Raw genomic sequence first — 16,949 nt, 5'->3', positions numbered from 1 at the left:
CCATATCCAAAATCCATCCCATGCTCCCAACACCAAATCCTAAACCAATTCCTGTTCATCAACATTCCCTATGTGAATGAATCTTTTCTTAAAATGTTTTTAATGATTTTTAAATAGGAAAGGAGAGGAAGTGATAGAAGCATAGATGAGAGACACATCTATAGGCTGCCTCCCGAATGCCCTACAATCCAGGCATGTGCACTGACTGAGACTCAAATCCAGGACCTCCTGGTCCTATGATGCTTAATCCACTGAGCTACATCAGCTGGGCCCCTCTGTAAATGAATCTTAATCCCAATCACTGATGTACTGTATATCATAGATAGCTCACTTAATCATATACGAATGCCAGACGATTAATAGAAAGACTGCAGGAGCTTATGGTCAAATGTAACAGTTTCATTAACCAAAGATAAGATAGAAAATAGCCGTGGCTGGTGTTTTTAAGTGGTTCGAGTGTCAGCCCGCACACAAGATTGAGAGTTTGATTCCCAGTCAAACTGGGTTGCAGGTTCGACCCCTGGCCCCAGTCAGGGTGAATGAGGGAGGCAACCAATCTATGTGTCTCTCTCACATTGATGTGTCTCTCCCCCCCGCCCCCCACTTCCTCTCTAAAAAGCAATGAAAAACATATCCACGAATGATTATCACATACAACACAAAAAAAGATAGAAAATAGGTGCAAAGAAAAACCCAGATGATAAACACTGTGTTTTGCCTGAAGGGGTCCAGAAAGAGATGACATTCTGGTTGAATTTTGAAGGCTGACTAGGGAGAGTTCAAAATAGGAAATAGAATAAAATAGGCGCACTCACTCCATCCTTAATGCCATTGCCTTACTTCAGAACCTAATTACGTATTACAGTAATCCAGGCAGTAATAATCTCCCAATTATTCTTTCTTCCCGTCTCAGCAAGCCTTCAATACAGCACCTACCACCAAAATGATTATTAGAAAAAAAGGAAGAGAGGGGAGAAGAGGAAATATAAATCTGACCATGTTGTGCTCCTGCTTAAAATCTTTCAGTGACACTAGGGTAAGGATGAATCCAAACTCCGCACACAACATATCTACATCCTTTTTAACCCTCAACCTCATCTCCAACCTGTCTCCAGCTCCAAACTTCCTGAACTACAGTTATAGTTCTAGGCTCTTCCGTGCCCTTCTACCTTTGCTCATGCTACTTTTTCTTCTCCAAGATCACATGCACTTTCAAGCATTCCCCATTCATCCAAGTTGAATTAGGGGTCCCTCTCTCTCTGGGTCTTACCTGCAACCGTGACACTCTGGGCAACAACTCATAATGTAACATAGACTCCCAATTTTGTCTTTCTCTTCCTTCCCTAGACGATATACTTTCTTAAAAAGGGGTTACTGTTCGTTTTATCTTTATCCCGTACCTGTAGCACTGTGCCTGGCAGACAGTGGACCAATATACATATATATGCTAGTTAACCTGAGCATTGTATGTTAAATGTACCAATTGGAGATCCATTATGAAGTTAAAGGGGATGTCTGATCATAAAGTGATAATGATCTAACAAGAAGTTGGCGCAAAATGAATCTAGGGCAGATTTCATCTAACTCAAGCTCCAGTCTTTTATATTGCCAAGCACCTGAACCCAGACTGGCAAAATTTTAACTGTAGCATTTAAACTATTAAATCTTGTTACATAAGTCTTTTGAAGACAAAAATATATCAAAAATTTAAATGCAATTACCCAAAATTTTACCCAGTAACTGCACTTCTAGGAACCTATCCAAGAGAAATATTCTCATAGATACATAAAGATGTATGTACAATTCTTTCACTGAAGAACTGTAATACAAAAAACCCTAAACTAAAAAAAAAAAAAAAAGACACACTCTCGAAAACTATGTAATATCTAAAAAGAAAACTATGTTTTGATGTGAAAATCCTCTGATGTATAGCTAAATGGGGGGGAGGGGAGATCAAGAACAAAGTATGATCCCATTCCTGTTTAAAAATACATGAACAGAAAAAAAAATTTTCAAGGATGACTATCAAAATACTTACTGATGTTTACCAATGAATTCAAATTTCCTACCAGTCTACCTCACATAAAAACAAAGAGGAAAAAAATGTACTTTTTAATCTCGTCTCTTTCTAACAAGCTCTAACAGTACAAGTGTTTGAATAACCTTAAAATCAGAGACTTCTTGAAGGGTCCAAGTAATTCAAAAGCAAACAGGTTATTTTTGGCAGGCATTCTTGACCAAATTCCAGGAATCTCACTGAAGCCTACCTTATCCGTTTAGAGATTGAATTAATGATAAATAAAAATTCATTTTTCCAACATTAGGGAAATGTTAAATATTAATATTACCATCCTTCTTTCAATCCTCTGGGAGGCCAAAGGAAAAACTAGGAGTAAGCAATAAACCAGTAACTGCATAAACAGTTGCCCAATTTTTATTTTTATTTTTTTTTATATGTGCTTAAGGTCTTTAAAATCCTCAGTTCTCCATGGTAATGTACGAACAGCTTAATGAAACGTTCCTGATAGTTCAACTATCAAACTAGTATTTCTTCAAAGCCTATACATTAGCAAACATAAAAAAAAAAATCTAATTAGCTTTTTTGCTTCTTTGCCCTTCACACCCTTCCATGGAGGTGCTAATAAGCAGTCACAAAGGCCAAATAACAAGTAGCAGGAGAAAACCTGGATGTAAGTTTTTAGCAATTTTTGGTTTAACGTTCTAACAAAATTGTTATTCATCTTTTTTATTCCCCAACACTACCCCTGCAACTGTGATTAATCAGTTCTGATCTTAAGTTGATCCTTTTTAAAAAAGAAGTTAAAAGGTGAGGAACTTCCATTAAGTTTATGCTACTCAAGCAACTTTTTCCAAACAAGAGTAGAATCTGCTGTACTTAAAATTCAAAGTGAGATCTCATTTGGGATTCCTGGTTCAAGTAACAAGAACCAGAGTTTTTGATAACATTTAGATAAAACTGCACTGAATTTACCTCCACCTTACATTTCCTCATTCTCAAAAACCTGGGACAAAAATTATAATTCTTAAAAAATTAGATCTAGGAAAAAAAGCAAATTTATAGTCAACATTAAAATATATAGCTAGCCCTAGCCAATCTGACTCAGTGGATAGAACATCGGCCTGTGGACTCAAAGGTCCCGAGTTCGATTCCAGTCAAGGGCACATGCCCAGGTTGCAGACTCAATTCTCAGTAGGGGGTGTGCAGGAGGCAGCCGAGCAATGATTCTCTCTCGTCACTGGTGTTTCTCTCTCTCCCTTTCCCTTCCTCTCTGAAATCAATAAAAATATACTTTTTAAAAAGTATGTATGTACAAATACATATATACAATATGTGTATATGTATATATGCACATATAGTTAAATATTTCCTTAGTAGGTTAGGGCATTAAAATGTTAAAATGTTATGGAGCTGGCTTAGCCTTGAAAAAACAAGGCTTATAGAAAGTAACATTTATTAAGCAACTGTTATCTTCCAGACTTCCAAATGGGAGACAAGAATTTAAAAGATCTTCCCCCCTTAAGGACCTCTTGGCATAAAGGTTTAAAACCTTCTTATACAAACTTTTAAGTTTTTCTTTCAGATTATCCGTTTGCTTTTCATTCATAAATATGAGCTGTGCTTCAAACTTTGAAGTCAGTTTCCTCATAACACATTAAAAAAAAAAAAAAAAGTCAATTTCAGTCCTGTTTGGAGTCCAGTCTTTTTGGTAAATTATACCTACTGGTTTATTTTCTCCTACCTATTTTACCCAAAATCATAAAAGACAGGCGTATGGCATAATGGAGAAACAAATAATAACTGAATAATTAATAGTGACCCTTCCAACTGGTCTTTTCCTATGACCCACAATTCTTCCCACAATCTTCAAGTGATATCCAAAGATACCACTTACCCTCCTACCTTCTTCTTGTGGCCTTCAAATGTTGGAGATGTCTAGTACAGTGGGTATTTGTCTTTTCCAATTTATATTGTCTTTCCTAACTATCACTGTGTTTTTAGAGAATGGTAAGTACTGAAAGAGCCTTATTTTGTTATTATACTCTGGCAAGAATATTTTTACAAAACTTTTAATATGCCCAGAGACAATATATTAGAGATAGAAACTATAATTTAAAAATACATGTTCAGAACCAACTAGCAGACTGAAAACCAGTCTTAATATAGATTTCCAAGAAATAAAGTCCTATTTTAGGGTAAAGGACATGGTCCAAATACTCTTTGCACTGAGATAGTAGGTAGGCCAGGTGTTTGGGACCATTTTTATTTAAGACACCTACGCTGTACTTCAAAAAGTGACCAAGCAAAAGGGTACACTAATGTAAAGACGCTTCCTAAGACTTAAAACAGTCTAACCAATCAAGGCAGACACTTACTTAAAATAGAGAAAGAGGGGAAAGAAAAGGTGCTTTAGAGCTCTAAATAAACCACTAAATGATGAAATTTGCTCTGGGGCAATCAACTAAAGACCACATACTTAGTCTGCACTGTTCCCTCCTTTCCAAACTGAAGGCAACAGAGAGATTTCTTTTTTTGTGTGAGTGATCAATTAAAAAAATTTTTAAATCTCTCTTTCCAGGAAGTTACTTAAATAAATTTGTCTTAATAGCCTCAACAAGAGGAGGGGGGGAAAAAAAATCCTACCAAGCCCTCAAGCAAGCTAACTAAATATAACAGGAATAAGTTTTACTCTTTAAACACAGAATATTCAATGACTATTGTTTAGAAAATACAGCATGATTATGATTTTTTACATTTAAAAATTGTGTTTCTAATATGACAAGGTACCTAAGCTTTATTCACTGAAGTTCCTAACCAGCACCACTCAAACACTAAAATACTTTCTACAACCAACACCATCAACCACGTGGCCCTATGTTTACAGGTCATATGAGTCAGGTTGCATCAAAAGAACAAATCTAAAACTTGTTTTCACTTTAAAATACAATTAAAATCTTTGGCCAACCCAATAGAATTCAGAGGATGTAGGTTACAGTGTAACAAATAAGATGAAAGAGTTGGCAGTGTCTGAAGAAGAAAAAATGGAGTACTAGAGTTATTTTCCTTTCTTCTCACCGTGATAAAAGTTCAAAAGTGAACTTAAGGCTTACTCATTTTCTAGCTTCCAAAACTTCCCTCAACCAGATAATGACAAGTCACTTAACAACCAAAGAATGCTCTGCAGTTTTAGCCATAGAAATAACATGTGTTGGCAAGAAAAAAGAAAATCAGACAAAAAAGTTAACACCTGACTTTGGTAAAGCACAACAGTCAAATACTTATGCTCTGAATGAAGCTTTCAGAAAAGATGCAAGAATACTTCTAAATACTTCACTTCAATAAATTCATGTAGGCAAAAGGAGCAAAAAAAACCCCACTTCGCCCTCAGAGTTCCATCAATATTTAATAGATCACTCGACAGACACAAGTCAAAAATACTTATCTTACATATGTATCTTACTTCAATGAGGCAGTGATCAGAGACCAACCATAATATAGATGTTAAGAATCTTGGTCACATTTAATATTTCTCCAACATTTGAGAAATAAAAAGCTAACCACCTCCAAAAATGAGATCACTAACAAATATACCAAATATGCTGAAGTCAAAAAAGTTGCATACTATGTTGGAGAAACCTAATGGAAATTGAAATCAGAAATATAAATCAGTTATTCTACATTTATAATGCATTTTTTTAATTCCTCAAAGAATGAGCATTTTACCTTGCCTTATTTTTAGAACTACACATCACACTGCACATATCACATGACGTGATGTAACTGTTAGCAAGAAAATGGCCCAAATCATTGAAAATACATCTAGTAAGAGGACAAGAATCAATGCATTCCTAAGAATCACTACATTTCTTATTTACTTTTTAAAAAGTTTTATTAAATCACATTTTTTAAATTGTGAAAGTGGCTAATAACCTATGTAGAAAAACAGAGAAATATACTTGGTATTTTATAAAATAGGAATTTACACTATTAGGAAAACTGATATGAAGAAATCGATAAATGAACATTCATTTAAACCTTTAGGATTAAAAGCATTCTCCAGATCAAAAGCATAATAAAAATATAATGAAATACGCTTAGCTAAAGCATAATTATTGCTCAAAAGTATTTACTGTTGTTAGGACATAAGAAAAATAGTTTTAACTTACAAACCTGCAGACAGTTGGAAATTTCTAAATTGGTCAGATTAAGTTAGAAAAGGAACCAAGTATAGCCTATAGAAGGGGGGAGGGGAAAACACACCCACTTAAGCCTTTGTAAATAGTGGTACTTTAAATGGCCCCGAAGTAGGAAAAACGGCAACTGTACTATTGTGAAATATGAAAAACATACCCCGATGTACTACTTTTCCATACTTGAAAGTGCTTTAGAACGAAGTTCAGTAACAATCTATAACTATATCATGATTATGCAAGGCAAAGATTATGTAATTTTATCGTTTTTTATAAATGTTCTCCGACTCTACAACTAAAACGTTTTGCTCTCTCCAATGGGGAGGGGGTAGGTTCTTCTGGGCTACAATTTAAAAATATAAACACATCCTAAAACAAAACACAAAAAAACACAAAAAAAAACAAAAAACACTCACACACACAATGATTGCTAGCCACGTGACAAAGGAGATGGCAACATCAGGATTGTGAATGGAGGGGAGGGAAGCGAGGCAAGACTAGGGAGATTTCTCGGAACTTTGGGAACCTTCAGATTCGAGTCTACCGACCCTTAAGGTACCAAACTCTAGCCCTAAGAGTTGTACTGTTAATATTCTCAAGTACAGTTTTATTAATAGGACACAAAAAATGCACCAGTGACCTCTAGAATAAAGGGGGAAAACGGAGGAGGAAAGAGCAATTTAAAGTGGCGCCATCATGTCACCCCTTCTCCCCTAAGGCAATCCAATAAGCAATAGTTAAGTAACATGTTTCTCAAAAATACCACACTGGGATCCCAAAAATGGGAAACAAAAGGACGTTTAAGTACAGCATCAGGATACTGTTTATCATATGGAAGAACAATCCGACTATATGCTGAGAATCAAAGACCGTCAGCCGGAAAACAGGCCCCCCCAAACTCACTTAAAAGCAAATAAATGCCTCTTCCTCTTTAGTTTAGAAAAAAAAAAAACCAACACGTCCGCCTGAGGGAAACTAGATCTGAAAACCTAAGTGACCTCAATTTACAGGCAACAAAAACAATAAATAAATGAAACAACCATCCCACAGAACAATCAAGAGTTGTGATATACCCCGTGAAACGCGCAAGATGTGTATTTCGAGCCCAGAAAGGCCTTTTGCAGTCGCGAAGTTCAAGGCGAAAGCCAGAGTTTGTTTTTGTTTTGTTTTTTTAACGGGAATAAACCGTGTTCCTGAGGCCTCGTTTTTAAATAGAACGCCAAAGGAAAAGCTGGCGAACGAGGCGGCAGCTGGTGGGAAAGGGCCCGCACACCCCCGCCCTTGGGGCGACTCCCAGCCCCGGCCCGCAGCGGGGAAGCCCGGGGAGGCCATTTAAAGTTCCGGGGTTCTTCCTGCCCTGCCCTGCCTTCCCAGTTACTACTAACAAAGAGAGAGCCATGGGAGCCGCGGGGAGAGCGGGGAGAAGGAGAAAGGGCAGCGGGAGGAGGTGGAGGAGAGCAGCAGCAGCACCTACCACGTGATGGAGGAGCGCAGCCCGGGCGGATTCGGCCCCACAAAATGGGCGCAGTTTGCAAACAGCCCCCGGCCTGGGCGCCGCGGCCGGCGGCGGGCGGGGGCGCGCGGCGGCGGCGGCGGCCGGGCCCCCCTCGCCGCCCCCCCGGCGCCCGGAGCCGCCCTGACTTTCCGGGCGGGGGGGCGAGGCGGAGGGGGAGGGGAAGGCGGCGGCGGCGAGGAGCGGCTGCTTTTTCTTCTCTTTCGGGCCCCTTCTCCGGCCTTCCGCGGCTCCGGCGGGGCCTGGGCACGGCCGGGGACCGCAGCCTGGCCGGGAGGGCGGGCGGGCGGGGGCAGAGGGTGAAGCCGCCCCCCCCGCCCCGCACAAACAAGCGCCGCCGTCTGCAGCCCGAACCCGCGCCCCGGCCGCCACCCCCGAACGTCTCTTCCAGGCCGGGGAGCGCGCTCCGGCCGCCCCCCGCGCCGCCGCGGCGAGATGAGTCGGCTTTGCTACGGCGCTCGGTTCTCCCGCCGGTTCGCCGAGCGGTGGCGGCGGTGGCGGCGGCACTGGGAAAATGGCGGCCGAGCTCCTTTTCCCTCCCCCCCTTTAATCTGAAGCGGAGGGAGAATGGAGCGAGCGAGCGAGCGGGCGAGCGCCGGGGACACGGGGAGGAGGGACAGCAGCGCCTCCGCCGGCTGCGGCTGCGGCGGCGAAGGGCCGCTCCGCCCCGGCGCGCCGCCAGGGGGCGCCCGCCGCGCCGCCCCCACGGGCCGCCAGGAGGCGCGGCCGCCGCCGCCTCAGTCATGGCTCCTCGCCGCGGCCGCAGTTTCTGCGCCTCCATCTGTGGAGGCCGCGGCGCAGGGGCCCCAGCGGTTCCCAGACGTGCGGCGGCGGCACGCGACACTGCGGCAGGCGGAGAGGGCTCGGCGGCGGCCAAGGTGAGGCTAACCTGAGGCACTGACGCCGTCACACTCCCTCCGCGCTGGGGTGGCGGGGCCGCGCGCCGGCTATGAGGGGCAAGGCGGCCTGGCGCGGCGAGCGAGAGGACGTGAGCGAGGAACTGTTTGCACTGTATACGAATGCCTGGGGCTAAGGCCGAGGCTGCCGCCCTGTGCAACGCTAACGTGCGCGGAGCCGGGCGGAAAGCTCCTTGACCAGTGAAGCGCTTCCTACCGCCCTTTGTCCTAGAGCAGACTACCTCCGCACACTGCAGCACGCCGGGCACTAGCCCCGGCGCGGCGCTCCGCAGCCGCCAGGTTAAAAAAAAAAAAAAAAAAAAAAAAAAAAAAAAAGCGCACGTCGTCATTGCGCAGGCGCGTACCCGGGCCCGCGCGGGGCCAGCCCGGGAAGAAGCCGGGAGAGAGAGGGGAAGTGATGGCCCACCAGCGCTGGGCCCGCTGGGAACTGTAGTTTTCGTTAAGCACGCGTCTTGTTTTGGGTGTCATGGCTTGGCAAATCCGCCAAAACAGGCAAATGGCCTTACACAATAAGCATTTATGCTTCCTGCCGCCACCAAAAGGAAGTTCACGGCTATGCTAAAAGTTTAACAAAGAACTCCGTAGAGAAACCCAAATCTCACAACATAAAGCAAACTTTCAACCTTCATACCAGAGTTGGTTTAAAGTGGTGGCACTTTATCATTTATCATGACCAGTTTGTACAGTATTTTATTCATTTCCCAAAATAGGATTTTAAAAATAGTGGAACCTTTTCTAAATTTAAAAAAATCAGTAATATAGCGCAAAGTGTGACATTTATACAAATATACAAATTATATTCCATCATCCTTTAAAACTAAAGAAAAAGTTGCCAAAAGATGAATTAAGATTTTTTATAAAAAATAATCCTAGGATTCATCAAAATATTACTTTAAATGACTGAATAAAAAATTTTTTTCAACAATTCAATCATCGTATTCAGCAGATGAGAAGAGTATGCTCTACTACCAAAAATGAAGATGAGAAATGCTCAATACTCTTGTGGCTTACCAGAACCAATATCCGGTGGTATGCCTCACTTCTAGTTAAAACACACACACACACACACAGCTTTAGTCCTCCCACAAAGTTACACTACCTCACCAGCTTCTACAGCATCTGCACTTATATTTCCATGAGTTTCCATTCCATGCATATTCTTAAAATCACTCTCTCAATTATAGTGGTTTTCAAATATCAAAAGCAACCAGCTAAGTACCAGCATCTAATTACACAAAGAATAAACATGTACACATCTGTATACACATCCAAAAGAGATCCTGCTTTTGTATAATCCTGAGGAAGAATATTTTATTGATTAAAAAATGTTCAGAAACATATTTCCACATAATAATAATTCCACAAAGTATAGCATAAGGGTGTTAAATATACAATTGCAGGACCAATAGATGGCGAGCAAGAGCCCTAATCTGAGGCTTCTGAAATCTAAATGAAAAACACCAAATAAGGCAAAGCCCTTTGCAGTATATACTTAAATATTATGTTCCAAGACACCCCACCACAAAATAATCTTACTACTGCTTCAACCTTTAAAACTCAACTGCCAGATTTAATTAGGCCCCCAAATAACCAAAGTTATGAAGTACATTTTTTCAATGGATTAGGAAAAAGATGGAAATGCTCATTTCAAAACATGTGTTTTAGGGAAAAATAAATTCCAACTTTCCTTTTCTCTCATTGGTTAGCTCAGGAGTTCACAGTGTTTACGGTACTTAAATAAATCAACTTGTTTTACACTCAAATCAGATCTCTTTCAACTTAGGCACCAAGTTTTACAAATAAGGACATTCAAAGGTGAGCCAGTAGACACAAAAATGTTAGGAAAAGAAATATGTTTTCTTAAAATTCCCTGAGAAACACAGTGGAAGTCAAGACATTAAAAACACACATACATACTACTCACTTTTCAAATTACTGTTAGACATTGTAGTTTACTTTCTAATACCTATTCTATGCTAATGGATTCATTTAAACCCATTCTCTTTGCCAGTGATTGGTTGGGAATCGGCAAGGAACCCATCCTGGCCAATGAGACATGGAAGCACACCAGATGATCTCCAAAAGAGAATTGTGAGAAAAGCTTCTTCAATCCAAAGGATGAGGAAGAAACACTCCCTCTTCCTCAGACAGTGCTAAACATGACACCTCAAACCACTAGTTAGTTACCTTACAGCAAGCCTGAAGATGCCACTAACATCAAAAGGTAAAAGACAGTTGACAAGAACTTTGGTCTTTAGAGACAGTATTAAGCCTTTATAACAAACAATCCTGATATCTGTAAGACTTCCAGCTACATAGGAACAATGTAACAACCAACATTTATTTTATATATCATTATTCTCAAAAAGGCGCTTCCTTCCTATACACAACTCTATACCCATCCACGTCAGCTGTGTTCTTGCTGCAGAGGAGTATCCCTCCTCACCATCATTCCTCTCCCCAATCCACCTCCAACTTATTTTTCCTTCAATATGTTCCACCACACAACCATTAACATTTACTCACTTAACAATAACGTAGGTAACTGGTACTACTGGCATTCTGCTCTTGATTATATGTTCTCTGTAATTCCTCTGAGGAGGTTTTCATAAATCATTCTCCCTTTCTGAAGCTAATGTAGAAGTTCGTATAGGCAAGAACTATGGATATTCCAACTTCAGATTTATTACTCTCATCATTACAATAAACATATTCCAAAAAGGCACTCTAGCCCTAGCTGCTTTGGCTCAGTAGATAGAGCGTCAGCCTGTAGACTGAAGGGTCGCGGGTTCGATTCCAGTCAAGGGCATATACCAGGGTTGTGGGCTTGATCCCCAGTATGGGGCAGCCAATCAATGATTCTCTCTCATCATTGATGGTTCTCTCTTTCCCTCTTCTTTCCTCTCTGAAATCAATAAAAATATTTTTTTTAAAAAGGCACTCTAACTTTCCCATAATGTATCTTCTAACAAGCCAGAAAGAAATTCCTGATCAGAATATTCTATAATATATTCAGTACTTCACACATCCAAACTAATCTCACAAGTACAAGGAATTACTTTGTTTTGCACTTTTTAAATCTTTTTTTTTTTAATATATTTTATTGATTTTTCACAGAGAGGAAGAGAGAGGATAGAGAATTAGAAACATCGATGAGAGAGAATCATCAATCAGCTGCCTCTTGCACACCCCCTACTGGGGATGTGCCCCCAACCAAGGTACATGTCCTTGACCGGAATCGAACCCGGGACTTTTCAGACCACAGGCCGATGCTCTAACCACTGAGCCAAACCGGTCCCGGCTGTTTTGCACTTTTTAAAAAAGCAATTATGATATAACTCAGGAGAAAGCAGAGGCAGTTAGGGGCAATCAGGCCAGCAGGGGAGCAGTTAGGGGGTGATCAGACCGGCAAGCAGAGGCAGTTAGGGGAAATCAGGCAGGCATGTAGAGTGATTAGGGGCGATTAGGCAGGCAGGCAGGCAATCAGTTAGGAGCCAGTGGTCCTGGATTGCAAGAGGGATGGCCAACAGCCAGTTTAGACATCCTCTGAGGGGTCCCAGATTGAAGAGGATGCAGGCTGGGCTGAGGGACCTCTTGCCCCGGTGCACGAATTTCATGCACCGGGCCTCTAGTATATAATAAAAGGCTAATTTTAAAATTGACTAAATGGCGGAATGACCGGTCACTATGATGTGCACTGACAACCAGGGGCAGGCACTCAACACAGGAGCTACCCCCGATGGTCAGTGTGCTCCCACAAGGGGAACGCCACTTATCCAGAAGTCGGGCTCACTGCTGGCGAGCAGAGGCGGTGGCAGGAGCCTCTCTCGCTGCAGTGCCAAGGATGTCTGATTGGCGACTTAGGCCCCCTCCCCACATCTCTGAGGGCTCCCAGACTGGAAGAGGGTGCAGGCCAGGCTGAGGAACACCCCCGCTGAGTGCACAAATTTCATGCACAGGCCTCTGGTAATATAAATGAGACCACATGGTACTGAGAACATGGCTGAAATTCAGGAAATGCTAAAAACTGTCTTATCTCTGTCATTTACTAAAAAATCATCTATCATTTTCTTAACAGCAATCTTTTTTCACTTCTGAATGAGAATGACAAAAAAATAATGTAACACAATATTCAGTACTTTCAGCCAGATTCCAGATTCATTCCCACAATCAAATTTAGATGGAAATGAAATAATTTCAGGAGAGAAACTAAGATGGCAGCATAGGTAAACACCTGAACTTGCCTCCTCGCACAACCAATTCAAAACTTCAACTAAAAGACAAAACGGACATCATCCAGAACCACAAGAAGGCTGGCTAAGTGGAAATTCTACAACTAGAAGGGAAGAGAAAAGCACACTGAGACTCAGGGGAGCTGCGGAAGTAAAGTGCAGAAGTACCGAAGTGCTGTCAACTTAGTACACAACTGGATTTTTCAATCCACAGGGAGACACAAGCTCCCACCTGCTCTGAACTCCAGTCCCAGGCGAGATTCTGGGAGCCCAGACTCATACAGGGAGAAACTGGACTATCTGGCAGCGGGCAGAACTTGGGGGTGGCTTTCTCTCAGAGGTGCTTGCAGCAATTACCAAGGGACACTGAGACCTGGGGGCCTCTTAGGGCAGGGCTAATGGGAAGCCATTGCTGTTTTGCTCTGCCCTGAGACTTCGGCCCAATCAAGCTGTGTACTGAGGCTTGTAGGTTAAGTAATTGCTCAAAGTAACATAGTTGATAAGTGATGGAAGGACAATAAAAAAAGAATCCAAAAATATGAAGATAGTGTAAGAAGCCGCTGGGACAACTTCAAGCGTACCAACATCAGAATTACGGGGGTGCCAGAAGAAAAGAGAGAGCAAGATACTGAAAAACTATTTGAAGAATTAATGACAGAAAACTTACCCCACCTGGTGAAAGAAATACAAGCCCAGGAAGTGCAAACAAAAGGAATCCAAAGAGGACCACACCAAGACACATCATAATTAAAATGCCAAGAGCAAAAGACAGAGAGTATTAAAAGCAGCAAGAGAAAAACAGTTACCTACAAGGGAGCACTCATACGATTGTCAGCTGATTTCTCAACAGAAACTTCACATACTAAGTATGTGAAGATGGGAGTGGCAAGAAATATTCAAAGTGATGAATTGCAAGACCCTACAACCTAGATTATCCAGCAAAGCTATCATTCAGAATTGAAGGTCAGATAAAGAGCTTCACAGATAAGAAAAAGCTAAAGGAGTTCATCACCACCAAACCAGTATTATATGAAATGCTGAAAGGTATTCTTTAAGAAGAGGAAGAAGAAGAAAAAAGATAAAAATTATGATCAACAAATACACATATATAAACAAGTGAATCTAAAAATCAAGTGAATTAAAAATCTGAGGAACAGAAAAAACTGGTGAATATAATAGAATCAGGGGCAAAGAAAGGGAGTGGATTGATAATACCAGGAAGAGACTGGATTAAAATTGTACACCTATGGATGAAGACAATGGGGGGTGGGAGGTAAAGGTGGAAGGGGAGGGCGGACAGGGTGAAAGGGAGTTATAGGGGGGGGAAAGAAACAATTGTAATAATCTGAGCAATAAAGATTTATTAAGCCGAAACCGGTTTGGCTCAATGGATAGAGCGTCGGCTTGGGGACTGAAGGGTCCCGGGTTCGATTCCGGTCAAGGGCATGTACCTTGGTTGCGGGCATATCCCCAGTAGGGGGTGTGCAAGAAGCAGCTGATCGATGACTCTCTCTCATCGATGTTTCTAACTCTCTATCTCTCTCCCTTCCTCTCTGTACAAAATCAATAAAATATATTTAAAAAAAAAAAAAAAGATTAAATTTGGGGGGGGAAAATAAAATTAAAAAATAAAATAAAAACAAAGCATTCAGATTACAAAGGAAAAAGTAAAACTACCTCTATTTGTACATGACATTATCTTATATATAGACAAGGAACCTATAAATTAATTATAAGAGCTAATAAAAAAGTCCATCAATGTTATAAGCCACAAGATTATTATACAAATATCAATTGTATTTCAATAACTAACAATGAATAATATGAAAATTATTTTTTTAATTCTATTTACAATAACATCAAAAAGAATAAAATACATAGAAATGTCCAGGCAGGGTGGATCAGTGGTTGATCCACCTATGAACCAGGAGGTCACAGTTCAATTCCTGGTCAAAGCACATGTCTGGATCAGGCTGGATTCCCAGTAGGGGGTGTATAGGAGGCAGCTGATAAATGTATCTATCTTTCTATCCTTCTCCCTTCCTTCTCTCTCTAAAATAAAATCAATAAAAACATTTTTTTTTAATAGTGTCCAGCCCTGCCAGCATAACTCAACTGGTTATCACAAGGTCACATGTTCAATACCTACCGCGTTTCCCCGAAAATAAGACATCCTCCGAAAATAAGACCTACTTACAGGTTTCCTTCTGAGTGAAATATAAGGCATCCCCCCGAAAATAAGGACCCCCTAGGCTCTGTCTCAGAATGCTATTGCTAAACATGAGAGATTTGGTCCACTGATTCTGAAAGAAATGGAGTCACAAGAAATTCACCAGGAAACTCAGGAATTGGATCGTTATGATGATGTTCCAGAAGATTATGACATGATTGTCATTGAATAAATGAGTAAATTCTGGATACTGTAGGATTCACAGTTTGTCTGGTTTGTGTTGACAACTACCGTACTACTGTACCATATACAGGTAATAAATTTCCTTTATTTTCATTTAACAATAAATGTGTACCGTATTCTTCTTCATGGAAAGATAAGACATCCCCTGAAAATAAGACCTAGCACATCTTTGGGAGCAAAAATTAATATGAGACACTGTCTTATTTTCGGGGAAACAGGATAGGTTGCATATTCAATCGCCAGTTGGGCACATACAGGAGGTAACCCACCCAAGTATCTCCCACATCAATGTCTCTTTGTCTCTCTTGGTCTCTCTCTGCCCCCTACCTCCCTCTCTAAAATCAATTTTTTAAATGTATTGTTAAAAAGGTGTCCAAACAAAAATTTGCACAATAATATTTATAGCAGCATTATTCATAATAGCCAAAAGATAGAATCACCCAAATGTCCACCAACTGGTTAATGAATAAGTAAAGTGGGTAATATCCATATAATGGATTATTACTTGGCATAAAATGGAATAAAGTACTGATATATATGCTACAACACAGAGGAGCCTTAAAAACATGCTAAGGGAGAGAAATTAATTATAAAGGAGCACATATTATGATTCCATTTATATGAAACTAGTGGTCTGGTGCACGAAATTCATGTGGGGTAGTGGTGGGGTATCCTTCAGCCTGGCCTACACCCTCTCCAATCTGGGATCCCTCAGGGGATGTCCAACTGCTGAGGATCGGGTCTAAACCAGCAGTTGTACATCACTCTTGCAATCCAGGACCGCTGACTCCTGCCTGCCTGCCTAATCGCCCCTAACCACTCTGCCTGCTGGCCTGATTGCTCCCAACGGCCCCCCTTCCAGTCTGATCACTCCCAACTGCCTCCCCTACCAGCCTGCTCACCCCCAACAGCGCCCCCCTGCTAGCCTGCTCACCCTTAACAGCCTCTGCATTGGCCCTGCCATCATGGCTTTGTCCAGTAGGATATCCGGAAGGTCTCCTGGTCTAATTAGCATATTACCCTTTTATTGGTACAGATGTCCAACATAGGCATACCAAAGAGATAGAAAGTAGGTTAGTGCTTGTCAGAAGATGGGGGCAAAAGGGAATAGGGAATGACTATTGATAGATATAAGGTGTTTTTTATGTTAAAAATGTTCTAAAATTAGATTGTACTAGTGAATGCACAACTCTGTGAATATACTAAAAATATATTTTTAAATGGGTAAATTTTATGATATATGAGTTGTATTTCAATAAAGCTATATTCAGTCCGCAAGCCGGCGATCTGGCTAGAGCAAGAAAAACACTGTTTAACTTTAAAAAAAAAAGATTAGGTTCTCATCAAACTGAAGTTATTCTATTCTGTGAGAATGAAATGAGGAAGACCCAACATGTAGTTGATACAATCAGTCATCTATAGAAATGATACAAAACCAGGGCAACAGAAGTGAAGAGTTTAAGAAACATAAATACTATTAATGGAAGGGTTATCTTTGCTAAGATAGGATTGTATTGTATCAGTATTTTAAAAGCTTTAATAAAAGCAATAATATTATACTCTCCCTGAAGAATATTATAACAGATGATTGGCAAGCCTTTGAAAGGGATAGTTCAAAGAGAAAGAATTTGGCATTATCATTCCCAGCACTATTCTAAGTATAA

The 16,949-nt window shown here is 41.0% G+C and overlaps 1 protein-coding gene and 1 long non-coding RNA gene across 7 annotated transcripts in view; one reads left to right on the top strand and one right to left on the bottom strand.

Moving 5' to 3' along the window:
• The window catches only part of KANSL1 (KAT8 regulatory NSL complex subunit 1), a 137,774-nt gene that overhangs the window by 106,618 nt on the left and 14,207 nt on the right, over positions 1-16,949 (bottom strand). Inside the window, exon 1 of one of the 6 annotated variants that reach the window (XM_084861659.1) lies at positions 7,685-8,300. The exons of 4 other annotated variants lie outside the window; for them this stretch is intronic. The gene's annotated coding sequence lies outside the window, so the exon portion shown is untranslated. Of the gene's footprint in view, positions 1-7,684; positions 8,301-16,949 lie in introns of those variants that run through there. One more of the 6 variants, XM_084861656.1, reaches the window with a different exon arrangement.
• On the top strand, positions 8,439-13,467 carry LOC311610891. The gene is made up of 3 exons (XR_014793036.1): positions 8,439-8,601; positions 10,652-10,864; positions 12,719-13,467. It is a non-coding gene; the product is annotated as an uncharacterized lncRNA (long non-coding RNA).

Source organism: Pipistrellus hanaki (genome assembly GCF_964339955.1).
Source record: "Pipistrellus hanaki genome assembly, chromosome: 16".
Classification (NCBI taxonomy): Eukaryota; Metazoa; Chordata; class Mammalia; order Chiroptera; family Vespertilionidae; genus Pipistrellus; species Pipistrellus hanaki.
The sequence above is the reverse complement of the archived record's forward strand: the minus strand, read 5'-3'. Positions and strand labels throughout refer to the sequence as shown.